The 17,565-nt window shown below is 39.5% G+C and overlaps 1 protein-coding gene across 3 annotated transcripts in view; it reads left to right on the top strand.

Annotated features, from left to right (window-relative positions):
• The window catches only part of GALNT1 (polypeptide N-acetylgalactosaminyltransferase 1), a 132,553-nt gene that overhangs the window by 45,176 nt on the left and 69,812 nt on the right, over positions 1-17,565 (top strand). Inside the window, exon 3 of one of the 3 annotated variants that reach the window (XM_028524318.2) lies at positions 4,825-4,879. The exons of the other annotated variants lie outside the window; for them this stretch is intronic. The gene's annotated coding sequence lies outside the window, so the exon portion shown is untranslated. The remainder of the gene's footprint in view (positions 1-4,824; positions 4,880-17,565) is intronic. 3 annotated transcript variants of the gene reach the window in all.

Here is a 17,565-nt window from a genome sequence, read left to right as displayed (position 1 = left end):
TCACCATAGTCTTGCCTTTTCTAGAGCATCATATAGTTTGGATCATACAGTACGTAGCCTTTCCAGATTGGCTTCTTTTCACTTATGCATTTACAGTTCCTATTGATTGGTTGCCTCCTGCATGTGCCCCATCTGGGGACTGGACCTGCAACCCAGGCTTGTGTCCTGACCAGGAATTGAACTGGCGACCCTTTGTGGAATGACGCCCAACCAACTGAGCCACACTGATTAGGGCATAGCTCATTTCCTTTTAATGCTGAATAATATTTCATTGCATGGATGTACCACAGTCTGTCCATTCACCTACTGAAGGACTCCTTGGTTGCTTCCAAGTTTTGGCAATAAGAATAAAGTTACTATAAATATCCATGTGCACGTTTTTATGTGGATGTAAGTTTTAACCCCCTTGGGTAGACATCAAGGAGCATGGTTGCTGGTAAGTGTATGTATGTATTTATAAGAAACTGCCAAGCTGTCTTCCAAAGTGCCTGTACCATTGTGTATTCTCACCAGCAGTGGATGAGAGTTCTTGTCGGAGAAGAGACAGCTCCTCACAAGCTTTTGGTATTGTCACTGTTCTGGGTTTGACTGTTCTAATAGGTGTGTGATGGTATTTTATTGTTTTAATCTGCATTTTCCTGATGACATATGACATGGAGTATCTTTTCATATGCTTATTTGCCATCTGTGTATTTTCCTTGGTGAGGCTGACTTCACTTTTAGCTTTTCTGAATCCTTATGTGTTTAGTGTTTATCTCATAAATAGCATTAGCTGTTATTTTAAAAGATTCAGTCTGACATTTTATCTTTTAATGGATACATTTAGTCTTTTTTAAAATTACTTATGTTTTGAAATTTAGTCCTACCCTTTCTTTTTGTGCTTTCTATAAATATGGAGTTTTTCTGAGTTTCAATTTCCTTCTCATTTTCTTTTGAATTGACTGAGTTTCTTATTTCTCCTTTTTTCAACTCCTTTTCTTCAATTAAGTAGAGTTTCACATTGTCTTTACTTAATTGGTTTTTACCTTTAAATCTTTAATAATATTTGATCTTAAAAGATCTAAAGTAAGCATTTTTTTCTTTTTCTTTTTTAAATATATTTTACTGATTATGCTATTACAGTTGTCCCATTTTCCCCCTTCACTCCCCTCCACCCTGTACACCCTCTCCCACCCACTCCCCCTCCTTTAGTCCATGTCCATGTGTCATACTTATAAGTTCTTTAGCTTCTACATTTCCCATACTATTCTTACTCTCCCCCTATCTATTTTCAACCTACATTCTATGCTACTTATTCTCTGTACCTTTTCCCCCTCTCTCCTCCCACTCCCCTGTTGCTAACCCTCCATGTGATCTCCATTTCTGTGCTTCTGTTCCTGTTCTAGTTGTTTGCTTAGTTTCTTTTGGTTTTGCTTTAGGTGTGATTGTTAATAATTGTGAGTTTGCTGTCCTTTTACTATACATGTTTTTTCTTTATCTTCTTTTCTTAGATAAGTCCCTTTAGCATTTCACAAAATAAGGACTTGGTGATGATGAACTCCTTTAACTTGACCTTATCTGAGAAGCACTTTATCTGCCCTTCCATTCTAAATGAGAGCTTTGCTGGACAGAGCAATCTGGGATGTAGATCCAAGTAGGTACTTGGAATACTTCTTTCTAGCCCATTCTTGCCTGTAAGGTCTCTTTTGAGAAATCAGCTGACAGTCTGATGGGAACTCCTTTGTAGGTTACTGTCCCCTTATCTCTTGCTGCTTCTAGGATTCTCTCCTTCATTTTTACCTTGGCTAATGTAATTATGATGTGCCTTGGTGTGTTTCTTCTTGGGTCCAACTTCTTTGGGGCTCTCTGAGCTTCCTGGATTACCTGGAAGGAAAATTCCTGGAAGTCTATTTCCTTTGCCAGAATGGGGAAGTTCTTTATTATTTGTTCAAATACGTGCTCAATCTGTTGCTTTTCCTCTTCCCCTTCTGGTACCCCTATAATTCGGATGTTGGAACATTTAAAGATGTCCTGGAGGTTCCTAGTCTTCTCCTCGTTTTTTTGAATTCTTATTTCTTCATTCTTTCCTGTTTGGTTTTTTTTTTTCTTCCTTCTGGTCCACTCTATTGTTTTGAGTCCCAGTTTCCTTCCCTTCACTATTAGTTCTCCATGAATCTTCCTTCATCTCTTTTATGGTAACCTGCATTTTTTCATGTAATTTGTGCCCACAATCAACCAATTCTGTGAGCTTTCTGATCACCAGTGTTTTGTAAAGTAAGTATTTCTACCCTATACCTAAACCCAGCAATCTTAAAATGGTTTAATTTCAATTACCTTTATTCCTTCTTACATGGTGTTGTTTTCTGTTACTTTCATTCATTTAACAAATAATTTTTAAACTCTTCTGCCATGTGTCAGGTACTATTCCAGGTGTTGTAATAGAATTAAACAAAATAAAGTCTCTGCACTCATGAAACTTACGAGATAACAAACTGATTAACATACATTATGGTGTAAATTAGTGTTTGGTACTGGAATAGAAAGTAAATATTAGGAAACTAAAGAATGATGTTGGGGTGGAGAACCTATTTTGCTTATGTTTCTGCTATCTTCAGATAGTTCATAGATTTTTAGGGCTCAGGTATGAAAAATATAATTCCCATGCTGGTGGAGCTTGTAGTCCAACTAGAGAGACCCAGGAAGACGACACAGATATGGGAGCCATGGGCTCATGGCTGGTGAATCTTTACAACTGGCGAATTTCTAAGGAGGGTGTGTGGCGGGTCAGGCACCTGAAGCAGATCCAGGGCAGAGTGGGAGGAGCTGGTAAAGGAGACTGATGTTTGGTCAGGGAAGGTAAAGAACAGGAAATGATCCTGGGAGCCAAGACAAGAAGAGGTTATATTTTATTTATAGCATGCATATTTCAAAAATAATTTAGTAGGCTGAGAAATCAAGTAGAAAGAGCCTGAGAAAGAAAGAGATTGGTGTTGGCAGGTGGGACATCACAGTGACCTGATCAACAGACGGTTTCCGTGAAGTGAAACCAAGACTACACTGGGTTGAGGAGTTGAGAAATTACAGACAGTGAATAAGACTACTTGTTCAGACTGTGGTAAAGGAACGAAGAGAGAGATAATTTGAGGGGAAGAGGGTGGCATTAGAACTCAGGGCCGAAGTTGGTATTTTGGCAAAAATACAGAACAAAACCTTGGGGAACTGGGGATTCCATGGCCAGAAAATAGCATGGGTCCCTGGCCTTGAGGAGGGTCCTGCCTAATGCTTTTCTTGCCAGAAATTGCTCCCCAGGATCCCTGGGTTTTCCATTGTGGGTGGTGGCAATATATTTCCTAGTGTCTGAATACTGAAACCACAGTATTCTGTTGTGATGATTTGGCATTTATATTGAAGCGATAAAAGTAAAAACGTAGGTAAACTTCCCGTGACCATTGCTCTTCACACTCCTTAGCCTGATAGTTAAGATTTGCCCTGTTCCAAACTCACCCCCTCAACCGCATCTCTCAGGTTTTCTGTTTGCTGTCTCCTAGACAGTTCCTGCACTTTCCTACCTCATTTCAGCTCACAGTCTTGTCCACTTGAAATGTCTTTTTGCCTTTTATAACTGATATCAGTTCCCCAGTCACTCTCCCTACCACCTTCTCTCCTCTGTGCAGACAGCTTCTTACAACTTGATACCCAGTGCAAGATGCAAAAGCACTTTCTAAATTATAAAGGGCCACACAACTTGCCTTGTCATCTCTCCCCCTAAACTGCAAGCTTGTTGAGGACAGGGATGTAGGTCTGTTTCATATTTACATACATCACATTACTGGGCATAGTGTCTTGCACATGTTTGATATTTAAAGTTTGAATGAAGTAGGGATATGTGATTGTTATAGATTAATGCGATGTCTAAGATGGGCATGTTATATGCCAAGTTCTAGTTTGTAGCCAGTAAATTTTCATTGAAATTCTGCTTTGCATATTTCTTCTAAAAGTAGACTCCTTAATTTGGATTCTCCACTGATTCACAAATCATTTTTTTTCTTCAGAGTACATGCCTATCTAAATCAGTAATGGTAGGTTGCAGAGTAGTGTACTGGGATGCTTTTGACTATAGTAGCAGAATTAACTAGTTAAACAATGCAAGCTGTTTCAACTCACCTAACAAGAAATACAGACAACAGGAGATTTCAGGTTTGTCTGCTCAGTGACTCCGTGATACCATCAGGGCCCCATGTGCTTTCCACGTTTCCAATTGGCCATCCTCAGCACATTAGTTTCTCTCGTGGCCTCAGGGTGGCTACAGCACTTCTGTGTATCCTACACAAACAATATCCAGAGGTGGAAAAGTTTAGTTTCTCCTTCAGCATCTCTCTGAGGGAGCATACCTTTTCCTGAATGCTTCCCAACAGATACCCCCTTAGGTCCATTGGTTGAAATTTGGTCATGTGCACTGGCAAAAAGAACAATCATTTGAATTCATTTGGAGGTCTAATGCCTTGAAAAGCGTAACGTCTGAGGGTGGGATAAGGAACAAACACTATCTGCCACACCTGCTATTTATGTGTCTTTGGCTTGCTGATCTGGCAAGTTAATATCCTCATAGATTTGTAAGAGGAGGCTCAATTCCCATTGAGCTTGGTGTTGGTTCTGGTAATACTTTATTCATTGACTCACTCATTCATAAATAAACATGAACTGAACATGTGGTGTGCCAGGTACCATGCGCAACACTGGGCGGTGGCAGTTGGCCTATCGTCCAGTGGAGTAGGGGGCTGAGGTAAGGGGGGAGGATAGAGTTATTCCGTAAAATCTGATTATAGGAAATTTATTTTTCAACAGGAGACGTGGGACATGTGGATTTGGGACATGAATTCATTTGAAAAACCTCTTTGGGGTAAGTTGATAGCCAGGAATGAATGACTTCAGGGTTTTACTTCTTTTTACGTTGGGGTTTGTTCTAACAGCTCCAGAGGTTTCGAGCTTTTGTTGGCTGGGCTTTATGCCTCATGTACACACAAGAAAATGGCTCGTCCTAAAATTCCATTTTAGTAATTTGAGAAATTCACCAAGCCTAGCCCAGTGCTAATTAATTAGCGCATTTACTTCTCATTAGAGAGGTTAATTTGAAGGTTAAATGAAGAACAGGTTTAGAACTTGAGAGACATTGGTTATATAGGGTTTAACCTGCTTGACTTCACCCAGTAATCCTGTCATGTGAACTAGTGATCACTCATACAGCCAGTATTGAAGATATGTGGTTAAAGTTTGTCTCTGACCTCTCTTTTCAGTACTCCAAATGGCTGGTTGAGTTCTCATTGCATCAGTACAAATATAAAAGGTTCCCAAATTTTTATTTCATGTAAGAAAGCAACTCTAGAACTACTATTTAATATTACTTTGTACTGTGGCATCTGAGTGTGTTGTGCATTACCCATTTAATTTTGTGTAATGGGACTGACTATAAGATGGGCATGTTTTTTCATTTAGAGGAATAAGGAGGCCTGTGTTTATAGGATCATGTAACTAATATGCATTGGAATTGAAATTTGAACCCAAATTTTAATTTCAGCATTTGACCTAATAGACACTCACTTCTGTTTCAATATGTTGATTGTGTAGGGGCTTCCCAAGGTTGAGCCCTCAGGTTCAGTGATTGGCTGTAGTCGTAATAATGGCTAAGATTTATTGCATTGAAAGGATGCAAAGCAGTATTAGCAAAGAAAAAAGGGAAGGGGGTGAAGACTGGAGGAAACCAGGCACAAGCTTCCAAAGAGTCCTCTCCCAGTGGTGTCAGTCACTCAGAATGTGTTTTAGTCCCACAGCCATGAATTGTGACGACACATGTGAAGTGTCATCGACTAGGGAAAGGCATCAGACTCATCGCAAGTGTTTTTATCAGGGTTCATGATGGAGGCATCCTCTGCCCAACATGTACAGAAATTTTAGGCTCCAAGAAAGAAAGCTGGTGTTTTGCATAAGTCATACTATTCGTTCATACAGACAGTTTAGGCACAGTTAGGCACACATCATTTAGGGTAAGCTTTATATCAATATTGGAAACTTTATTATTCAAGTTCCCAGATGCCAGCCAAGGGCCAGTCTTACAACCAAGTCTTTCTGAGGATAGCAGACTCAGGTCTACTGTGTTAACTTTTATTTTAAAAGAGAGAGAGATCAGTTTGTTGTTCTACTTATTTATGCCTTCATTGGTTGATTCCTGTATGTGCCCTGACTGAGGATCGAACCTGCAACCTTGGCAAATCAGGACAACACTCTAACCAACTGAGATACCCAGCCAGGGCCTATGTTAACTTTTATCTTGTATACTGATTTATTCATTTAAAGAGATTATGATTATGATCATTTAGCTTCTGAAAAATGAGAGTAGTAGGTAATGGCCAACAAAATTCATTAATGGTGTTTGTTTTGCAGATCCCATGATTGCCCACTAGTTTGATTTGCCGGAATGATTCATACAACTCAGCGTAATGTTGTCCTCAAGGCTAAGGTTTAATACAGCAAAGGTTACAGTGCAGGAACAGCAGGAAAAAGATATGTATAGGTGAATGCTAGAGAAATCTAGCATAGGTTTAAGTCTTTCCACTACAAGAATTACATGGACCCAGTTTCCTCTCTAGCTATGAATGATAGAGACATGTACAAGATGTCTCTCCCTATAGAAGCACATGAGTGTTTATAGGAAGAAGCTGGTCACATAGGCACATTTCTGCCGTATGGCCAGCCCTGGTAACTGAAACTTAGAACCCAGAACAGATGCCAGGTACACATCAGAAATCTTGATGATTACTTTAAACAATGCTAACATCTTGGTCCATCCTGACCCACTGCCTCTGATACCCTTAACCAGTGACTGTGAACATTTCAGGAGTTTAGTTCTCAAGAGTTTGGCCAGGGGTCATTGCTATGGCTCCAGGCATTCCGCCCCAGAGATTAACAAGAACTGAGTAAGAGAGACCTGCTGCGTTAACTCCTTCCTCACAGCATCCTACATGAAATAATGTTACACTCACTCAGTGTAGTATTTAGTGCTGCTATATTCTTTAGAATATGATATTCTAAACTGAGAAAAAATAATCGATAGTAGAAATAGTTGACATATTTCACTTTTCTAAAGGGGGAGTTTGTAGATTTTAGGGATTTATATAATGGTGACTTTGGGATTTCCCATTTTTGTCCAAAACTATTTGTGTTCTATCCAGGTATATGTTTTGTTAAGGAACAAAACAGAAATATGAAATTAAAACAGATGAAGATATTAAACAGAATTAACCTTCACTTCATGAAGGCCTTCCTCATGAGGGACTTTTAAACAGAATGGAATCTCTTTTTTACAGAATTTGCAGATTTACAGATATGCTAGTTTTGCAAAAAGAAAATAACTAATAGTTTAAAAATTGCCTGATTTCAGGATTTGAAACCAGTTTCTACCATTTTATTTTTTGCCATTTGAAACCTGCTTTATGTTACACAAAAAAGAAAGATGAAGTATATGGGGTAAGCTCCATGCTTGAAAATGAGAAGCTCAGCTTTAATAAAGTTAAATACGTTTCCTTATTGCAGAACTTCATAGAAACTTCACTGCGATAATATACAGTATGAATCTTCCAGGGCAAAGAGAGCATATAAAAGTCCCCTAACTTATTTCAGCACAGACTTTCTTCAGTGAGGACACCCAGGTTTGGGTCCTGCGGTAAACAGTAGTCTTAAGAAAATGGAGGGACAAGAGGAAGCCATAAAGGGTTTTAGGTAGAGAGACAGAAAACAACTATAGAAAAATTTACTTTACAGAAAACCTTGCACAAAGTTTAGTATCTTATAGTGCCTTCTGATAAACATATTTAGAAACTTCCCTATCTGGATGTCTTCTTCCTGCCAGGTTTCCTGGATTGATATTTCTCTCACAATGTGAATGGCATGTCTCAGACTGGTGATTAATGGTGTGATAAAGACCTTCCGTCATGTGGATCATTGGCTTTATGCTTGTGCCATGCACAGTATCTAACACAGTATCAAAAACGTAGTTGGCCAGGACTCAGTACATAATCCAGAGAGACTGTAATTAGTTGTGACTCTAAAGTACTGGAACTTTTTTTTAAGGAACACAATCTAGTAGACATAGAAGTTATTTTGTAAATGATGTTGTTTTGAAGAACATTTTTTGAATTTAACTATGAAGGTTGTGTTTAATTCCTTCAGCTCTTTAAAAATGATCCTTATGATTTTTTAAATTTATTTTCTCAGAATAGTAGAATTGTCCACCATCATCATAGCAGACAGTTTCAACTACTGACTTCTTCTACAGTAGGCATTTTTAAATGGTCATTACTGCTCAGGAAGGCAAGGAGGTCAAGAGTAGCCAAGGCATTCCTCAAGAGGTAGAGAAAGGTGAAGAGGCTTGCTTTACCATACGTCAAGAATTATTGTAAAGCTGTAATAATTGACCTCAATGTAGGGTGGAGATAGACCCGTGTGATGAAAAGTAGAATCCTGTAAACCCCATCTGTGACGAAGCTGGCATCGCACACTGTTAGGGAAAGGATGAACTTTCCATAAATAGTACGGCAACAGTTGGTTATCCACATGGAAGAAAATGACATTGAATCTCTACTTAAAGCTGAAGCATAAAACTTTAAAATAGTTTCTAGATGGAGAAGAATTGAAGACTTAGAAAATGTGAACCATAAAGGACAGCTCATATTAGGAAGAGAAGCTTTAAATTGGGAAAAGATAGTTGTACTAATACAAGATTATAATCCAGATTGCAGAGAAAGCTTTACAAACTAATAGGAAAAAGACAAAACAACCCACCCAGTAGAAAAGTGAACTAGACTTAAATAGGCAGAATAAATAGAATGGTCAGTAAGCTCAGAGATGGTGGGGAAATGAAAATTAAAGTGCATTAATCGGGGCTGGAGTGTAGAGGGATAGAGCAAAAAAAAAAAAAAAAACCTCATGATTGAGCATACAAAACAGTATGATTGCTGGGGGGAGATAGATGGTGATGGACAGAGACTTGGGTTAGTGAACACACAATAAAGTATACAGATGATGTGTTGTAGAATTGTGCACCTGAAACCTATATAATTTTGTAACCAGTGTCAACCCCAATAAATTCAATAAAAAGGAAAAAAAACTAAAAATACATGAAGATACCAATTACACACCCACCAGATTGTCAAAAAAAAAAAAAGTTTGACATCATTAAGTGTTGCCACGGATATAACACATCCAGAACTCTCATTTTGCATTTTGTTTTACCTCAACCACCTGGGAAAACAAATTGGTCATAATTAGTCATGTTTAAAATATGCATACCCTATGACCTAATACCCATAAGGCTATATGCTCTAAATCAGGGTTCATAGTTAAGGTTTTTTAACGTTTTTTAAATGTCTAAAAAATTAAAGTAATATTTTATAATTTGTGATATAAAAATTATGTGACAGTCAAATTTCAGATCCTATAAATAAAGTTTTGCTGAAATACTGTTACATGAACTTGTTTACACGTCATTTATGCTGCTTATGTGGTGCCAGAGTTCAGTGGTTGCAACAGAGATGCCCCACAGAGTCTAAAATATTTACCGTCTGACCTTTTGCAGGAGAAATTTATTGGCCCCTGACATAAATAAATATACGGTTATACCTTGGTACTCATTGGCTTCAGAAGTCATCAAGCCCTGTACTCAATGCATTTTGATGAGAAAAAAATGTTCCATGCTCGGGACTCATGGCACTTGATAGAACTTGTATGAGTTGGTTTTGGGATTCATCAGTTTCGGTACTCATCTCGAGTTCCGGAATGAATTAAGAAGTACTGAGGTACCAGTGTATTTGCATGTGTACCAGGAAGTATGTTCAGGAATATTCACAGGAGTACTGCTTGTAATAACAGAAGCCTATAAAGAACCAAATATCCATTAAGAGTAGAATGGGTAAACTGTGGTATGCCTAGCTGATGGAATACTATTCAGTAGTGAAACTACAACCGTATGCAACATATGGGTGGATCTCAGGAGCACAGTGTTAGGAAAAAAAGCAAGTGTTAGGTTTTTGTATTTATAAGCATTTCAGAAACAAATGTAAACAAGGCGTTGTTAAGGATACCAGTGAGGTAAAACTATCAGGAAAAGGTAGAGTAAGTTCAGAATAGAGGTTGCCATTGGAGAACTGGGGAAGAGATGGATTGGAGAGGGAACATGAAAGGTAATGTTCTTTATTCTTCACTGGTAGATGTGTTGTGATCCTTTATTTCTTTTCCTTTCTTAAAAAAGATTTTATTTTAGAGAGAGGGGAAGGGGAGGAGAAACATCAGTGTATAGTTGCCTCTCATGTACCCCCTACTGAGTACCTGGCCTACAATCAGGCATGTGTCCTGACTGGGAATTCAATTCCTGACTGGGAATTGAACCAGCGACCCTTTGGTTCACAGGCTAGCTAGCATTCAGTCTACTGAGCCACACCAGTCAGGGCTGATCCTTTATTTCTATGTTGAGTTTTATACATATGATATCTGATATGTTTTATAATTTGGGGCATAAAAAGTATCTTTTCAAGTAATGTAGTCTGTTTTATTATGTATAATTGTTTATGACTAGTAATGGGGAGTCTCATCAGTGGACCAGAACCTGCTTAATTTCACCTACAACACAGGTGACAAACACAAGGCCTGTAGGCAGAATCCGGCCCTCCACCTTGTTTTATCCAGCCCGGCACCTTGTTTCTACCTGGTGACAGCACCGAGCTCCTTGCCCCTAGTTAAGGAGTAGTTACATTTATACAGTCCTAAAATTACATTCAGCCCTTTGAAGGCAACCTCAAGGGTGATGTGGCCCTTGGTGAAAATGATTTTGACACCCCTGATCTACAAGCTCCACTTCCCACCCCTGCCATCCCAGGCATTCTGGTTGTCTCAGGAACCCATTAAAACTCTCTTATGCAGAAAGGGGGGCTAATAGGAGGATTCCTGGGTGCTCACAAAAGCCAAGAAAGAGTCAGGGATTTGGTCACCATCAGGACCCTCTGCTTCTTGTTCTGTATGTCTCTGCTTGTCCTCATTCTCTTGGACTTCAGGTGGGCTCTGTGTGTCAGGCAGTGTCGGGGACTGCAGTCCTAGGTACACAGGCTCCCAGCTCTGTGACTAAAGAAACCACGGAATGAGGTCCTGTGGTTGGCCTGGCCAGGCCATCTGACTGTCCTGTGGCTGGCGGGGCCGAGTCTCTTACAGAAAAACCCTTTGGGGAGGGCAGGGAGAGTGAAAGTCTGAATGATAAGGCAGGAAGCCACCTTAGTTTGTATCCATTTTTTATCTGTTCTTTAAATGTAAAACACTACGTGGCACTTTTCACATAGCTTTATGAATATCAGGGCTATTCTGAAGTGACCAGTAAGACATTTGATACTACCTAAGACATGATTTTCAGTGGTTGGGGTAGGAAGAGGGCTAGAAAGGTCTGTTGAGCATATTACTTAAAAAAAAAAATCAAAATATACTATCACCATGAAGATCTCCCTCCTCCACTAACCCTTTTATGGTCACACCCGTCCTTTTTCCTCCTGGTAAGTACATTTAAGACCAAAAGTGAGGCAACGTAGATATTACAGATTTGCATTAAAACATAACATTTCTACTATCTGTTCTGAATGAAAGAACACTTAACACTTAACTCCTGAAAGTAGGAGTGTTTAACTATTAGGGTTTATAGATGATTTTGCATCTTCTGTGCTTGCCAAATTCTTTGCACTGAGCATATATAATTGTACTTTATAACTAGAAAAAATATATGAACCTTTTAAAGGTATTGCTAGAAATTCAGTCAGCTTATTACTTCAGAAAGTGACATTCCACTTAGGATACCAAACATTGAATGCTCTGCATTGAAATATTTGAGCCAATAAATTTTATAGGAGTCAATACCATTAGTATCCCAAATGATAAACCTGTTCCCCTAACCTCTGAACTGAGGGTAACACTTGAGAAATAGAGTTAGAGAAGATCCACATTTATATGGAATGTGAACATCATTTTGTGCAGGGGTTTTTCATTGGTTTTTATTAAATTTTTGTTATTAACTCAGGTAGAATAAGAATATACTAATGCCTGAAAATTGGATTTTGTCAGTGAATGAGTCTTCTCAGTGCTAAATTTTAATAATCACTTGACCTAAAGGTAGTGGCAGAAATGTTGGCCTAAATACTTTGTAGGAAGTGGAGATTATAATATTGAAATTTAAGGAACTGTAGCTATCTTACCATAGCCACTAGGTAATAGGCCAAAAATAGTTGCGACTTTGTTTTAACAGCTGTGGCTTCAGTTATGTTCTGTTTGCAGATCTCTCTTTGGTGTTGGTATGAGGTGAGATCTAACTATGTTTTACCACGTGGAAGGGCGTTGTCCCCGCACCAGTTTGCAACAACTCCAACTTGCTGTAGTGCCTTTGCAGAGTCCCACACGAGTGCGCATTTGCTTCTGAGTGCCACATGGCTTTAGGTGTTTCTGCTTTAAAATAAACCTGGTTCCTGAAGCCTCATTTGTGTATAGGTTAGAATTATATTAATTTATGGTTTTACCTCAATAGAAAAAGTTGCATTAAATTTATAGATTGATTTGGGGAAGAAGCTGGTTTATTTCCCAAAACATGGTATATCTATCCATGTTGTATCAGATAGAAGGTGGGTAAAACAAGATGCTCCTTGTTTGGGGCTTGTAAACCTTTGAGAGATTTTAGCAAAGTTTGAGGTATGAGCCAAAACAGGCCATTTGTTTGGGCATTCCACTGGAAATGGCTTGTGTGGGCCTGGAAGTTGGGTGGGGAGGGAATCACAGGGCAGGGTGGACAGTGCTAACCTGGTTGATGGAGACTCAGATATGGCACCTGTCTGCCTCATCTGTGAGGGGAGGGCTCGGCAAAGGATCAAAGGCTTCTGTCTGGGAGAAAGCTTCCCCTCTAGCCCTTACTCAGAGCCAGACAATTCGGTTCCTCCTCATATGTTACCGGTACCTTTCAAGCTGCTGCCCCAGCGCTGGGGCTCAGAGTGAGTGCCTCTAAGTCCATGTGTGGGCCCTTTAAGAGGAATGCCTGGGACTCCTGAAACCCTCCTCCTCACTCAGCTGTAACTCCCACTGGTTTTCACAGCCAGAAGTCACAGGGACTTCTGTTTGTGGCACTGGAACCTTGGGCCTGGAGGGCCTGATGTTGGACTAGGACCCCTTGCTCCTCAGGGTGGGGCCTCGCAGCCAAGGTACGCCTTCTGGTTTTTATCCTCCACACATGGGCATAGGACCAGTTTATTTCATGTCTCTACCCCTCCTACCAGTCATGTATAATTGATCACTCTGTGGCTGCTGCTTCTTTGTATCCTTAGTTATAGGACTTCTGTTCACCAAGATTTCAGGCATTCCTGAATGATGGTCCCATAGTTCAGTTGTAATTTTGAGGGGGTTGTGGGATGAGAGTACCGCATGTACCCATCCCTCTTGGCTGGAAGCCTCCAGAGGACTGTGTTCTTAGGAGAGGGGAGATGAGCTCCTCAGTGTACCCTGAAGTCTACACCTTTAGGTCCAGGAGAATGAAGCTTTCATTTTCTTCTAATGGTTCTATTGAGCTGATACTCTTCTTGTTAGGGCTTGAAATTTATGGAGAGCCTTGGCTAGAAGTATGAAGGGTAGAAGAAAATAATTATTTAGCCCTAGAAAATGATGATCAGTCTTTGGAAAAACTTAGCATATCACATGTAAGTAGGATCAGAAATTTACTGATTTAATTGATCACTGTATTTTGACATTAATTCTGACTTATATAACTTAAAATAAATTAAACAGTTAAATGCATTTCAAATGGAAGCTTTTAATCTGTTGTGGTTGTGACAAAACAAAACTTTTAGTGACTTCCAAGATAAATTATAGAATGTGTCCTTTGAGAAAATATACAATTTTTACCCACCCCCATATTTATCTGGGTTTTTTTTTTAGTATATTGAGGTTGAATTTATATACTGTAAAATTCAGCTTTTTAGGTATAGTTTTCTGTGTCTGGACAAATCGACATAGTCATACCACCACAAACAAGAAAGGGAATGTTTTCATTATCACAAATTCCTTCATGCCTCTTTGAGTACAGTCCTCTACTTTCTCCCCAGCCCCCGGTAGCTGCTGATCTGATTTGTGTTTGCATAGCTTTGCCTTTTCTAGGATGTCATACAAACGGAATCATATAATGTGGCGTGCAGCCCTTTGTGACTGAGTGCTTTCACTTTTGAGATAATGCTTTTGAGATTCATCTATATTATTGCATGCCAATCAAGAGCCTGTTCTGTTTTATTGCTGGTTTGCTGGGTAGTATTTCACGGTATACCTACACCACAATTTGTCCACTCAAGTGATGGGCATTTGGAATATTTCCACAGCTATAGAGTTGTGTAGGTCTTTATGTAGACATATGTTTTTCTTTCTTTTCAATAAAAGCTGGGAACAGGATGCTGATATCTCAGGGGAGAAACTGCCAAACTCTGTTCCAGGTTGACTGTATCATTGTGCAATCGCACTGCAATGCATTCGAGTTCCAGTTGCACCAGTTCCTTGTCAGCACTTGATACTTTTGTTTTTTCTTTTAGATATTTATATCAGTGCATAGTGGTGTTTCATTGTGGCTTTAATTTGCAGTTTTGAATAGTTAATGATTTTGAACATTTCATGGGCTCATTTTCCATCTGCATTGCTCTTTTGGTTCAAACCTTTTTCCCATTTTATTGGATTTTTTTTTAATTTTGAAAGTTATGAACATTAGATGTGTCATTTATTAGATATGTACTTTGTAAATATTTTCTTAAACTGTTATGAATTTCTTTTATATTCATAAGTGTCTTTTGAAGAGCAGAAGCTTTTCATTATAAAGGCTGTTTTGTCAATCTTTTCACAATTCATCGGGGGTTTTTCTGTCTAAGGAATCTTTGCCTAACCCAAGGTCTCTAAAATTTTTGCTATCTCCTTTACTTTTTCCTGTATATCTCCTGTGTCCTCCGTATCCCTCTTCTCTCAAACACCTATGCCCCCACTGCATTTCACCTTCAACTTTAGAATCTTAGCAAAATTAAATAGGAGTGGGTGCAGAGTATAAAGATTCACATTTAAGTATTCTGGCCTGTAAGCATTTCAAAACAAAAAAAAAGCACATAGCAGATTTTAGGGAAGATAAAGAAAGCCTCATTTGAATCCCAGATATCGCACTGGCAATCAGTCTGTGTGCTTTGCCAATGATCATGAGGAAGCTTTCATATGAAGTAGCTCAGACAAAAAATTTATACATATCTAGCTTGTCAGGAGAGAACTGTTGTTCCGTGACACTGGGCGCTCTGATTTTGAGTCTCCCTTTACCCCAGTTACCACAGTTATCAGTAGTTGCTTATCATGTATGACCCCATATCAGATTTTGAGTAAGTTTGATTTTGAAGGAAAAGTGTGATAGTAGCATGCTGTTCTCACTGTACAGTCAGGGAGTATAGGTTTGATGAAGAGGAATATAGGCAAGAGATCAAAGTGCCCGGAGAGATGAGGATAAATAATACTTTAGATTTTAAGTATCCCTTAGGATTTCTTGTTTAATCCTCCCCAGAGGACATGCTCATAGATTTCAGAGAGATAGAGAAAGAGAAAAGCATTGATGAGAGAGAGAAACATTGATCGGTTGCCTCTGATACTTGCTCTGACCTGGGTCAGAAATCGAATCCACACCCTTTTGGGTGCACAACGACACTCCAACCAACTGAGCAACCCGGCCAGGGCTCCCTTAGTATTTTGGGGGGTGTTTTCCACATTGCTATGTACCAACCTTGGGATGTTGGGAATAACTATTATGTTTTTTTATGTGTGTGGTTAGGCAATCATAATTTACAAAGTGATCCCATTGATACTTCAAGTACCCACCTGGCACCACATTTAATTATTACAGTATTATTGACTGTAGTCAATGCCATAGTTTACATCCTGTGACTGTTTTGTAACCACCAATTTGTATTAAATCCTTTCACCCTTATCACTCAGCCTCCAAACCCCCCTCCCCTCTAGCAACCGTCAGTTTGGTTTTTGTATCTACGAGCCTGTTTCTGTTTTGTTTGGTCATTTCTTTTATTCTTTAGATTCTGTATTTAAGTGAAATCATGTTATTTGTCTTTCTCTATCTGACTTATTTCACTTAGTATAATACCCTCTGGGTCCATTCATGGTGTGGAAAATGGTAACATTTCATTTTTTTTATGGCTGAGTCATATTCCATTGTATATATGTACCACAACCTTTTTATCCACTTGTCTGCTGATGGGCACTTGGGTTGCTTTCATGTCTTGGCTCTTCAAAATAACGCTGCAGTGAACATAGGGATGCATACCTCTTTTCATTTTAGTGATCTGGGTTTCTCCAAATATGTACCCAGAAGTAGAAGTGCTAGGTCATAAAGCAGTTAGTTACATTTTTAATTTTTTTGAGGAACCTCGATACTATTTCCCATAGTGGCGGTGCCAGTTTGCAGTCCCACCAACAGTGCATGAGGGTTCCCATTTCTCCACTTTGACTTTGTTGTAGATAAATTCTCTGCCCTGTCCTGAATTGTTCAGGTAAACACATCAGTGCTGCCTGCCATGGAACTTGCTACATCAAGTTGCCCTTGTAAGGGGCTGCAGCATTGAACATCAGCAAGGTCCTTCTGAGCATATGCTCATGTGGCTTCCATGTTGGTCATATGTGCACAGTGTGTGTTTCCTCTGTCCACCTCCTCTGAATGCTCACCTCGTCTGCATGCGCTTGGCCGGTCTCCTTCTAATCAGCAGTGACACAGGCCTTGGAGCCTTGCGCTCAGCTGCTCAGTGGATGAGTCGGTGAGGACTCCCAGACTGCCCCAGAGTTTCCCAAGATAAACTCCTCATGTGCCAGAAATGTTTCTAGTCAAACTATCGCAAATGACTTTACAAATTTGGTGATAGTTCCTCAAGTCATTTTTCTCATTATTTTAACAGATGGGGGTGTGGGATGTCGGTGAGAAATGGAAACTAAAGATCAGGGAAGTCTATAAAATTACTGTCAGAGCCAACACTGGGTCTCAGATCTTATGATACCTTTTTATTTCCAATATAATTTCCATGAGTCTGTTTCTGAATGGCTGGTGACTAGGATTTTTGGAATGGGATTCAGTGAGACGGAGGGATAAGAATTAGCCCAATAAACTGCTATAATACTCGTGCCTAGGAGAACTGATATTAATCTTTGGGCCTTGCACCCTGGCTGGTGTGGCTCAGTGGATTGAGTGCCGGCCTGCCAAACAAAGGGTCGCCAGTTTGACTCCCAGTCTAGGCCACATGCCTGATTGTGGGCCAGGTCCATGGTAGGAGACGACCTCAAAGTGATGTTTCTCTCCCTGTCTTTCTCCCTTCCCCTCTCTAAAAATAAGTAAATCTTTAAAAAAAATCTTAGGGCCTTGGGAACTGAATGTGAGCGGTTAAAAGGGACTGGGAATCACTGGTTTCTTAAACTCCTGTGGCAGTCATTGGCTTAACTCTGCCTTAGCATTTA

Source organism: Phyllostomus discolor, chromosome 9 (genome assembly GCF_004126475.2).
Source record: "Phyllostomus discolor isolate MPI-MPIP mPhyDis1 chromosome 9, mPhyDis1.pri.v3, whole genome shotgun sequence".
In the NCBI taxonomy this organism is placed as follows: Eukaryota; Metazoa; Chordata; class Mammalia; order Chiroptera; family Phyllostomidae; genus Phyllostomus; species Phyllostomus discolor.
Note: the sequence above shows the minus strand (reverse complement) of the source record. Positions and strands in the feature narration are given on the sequence as shown.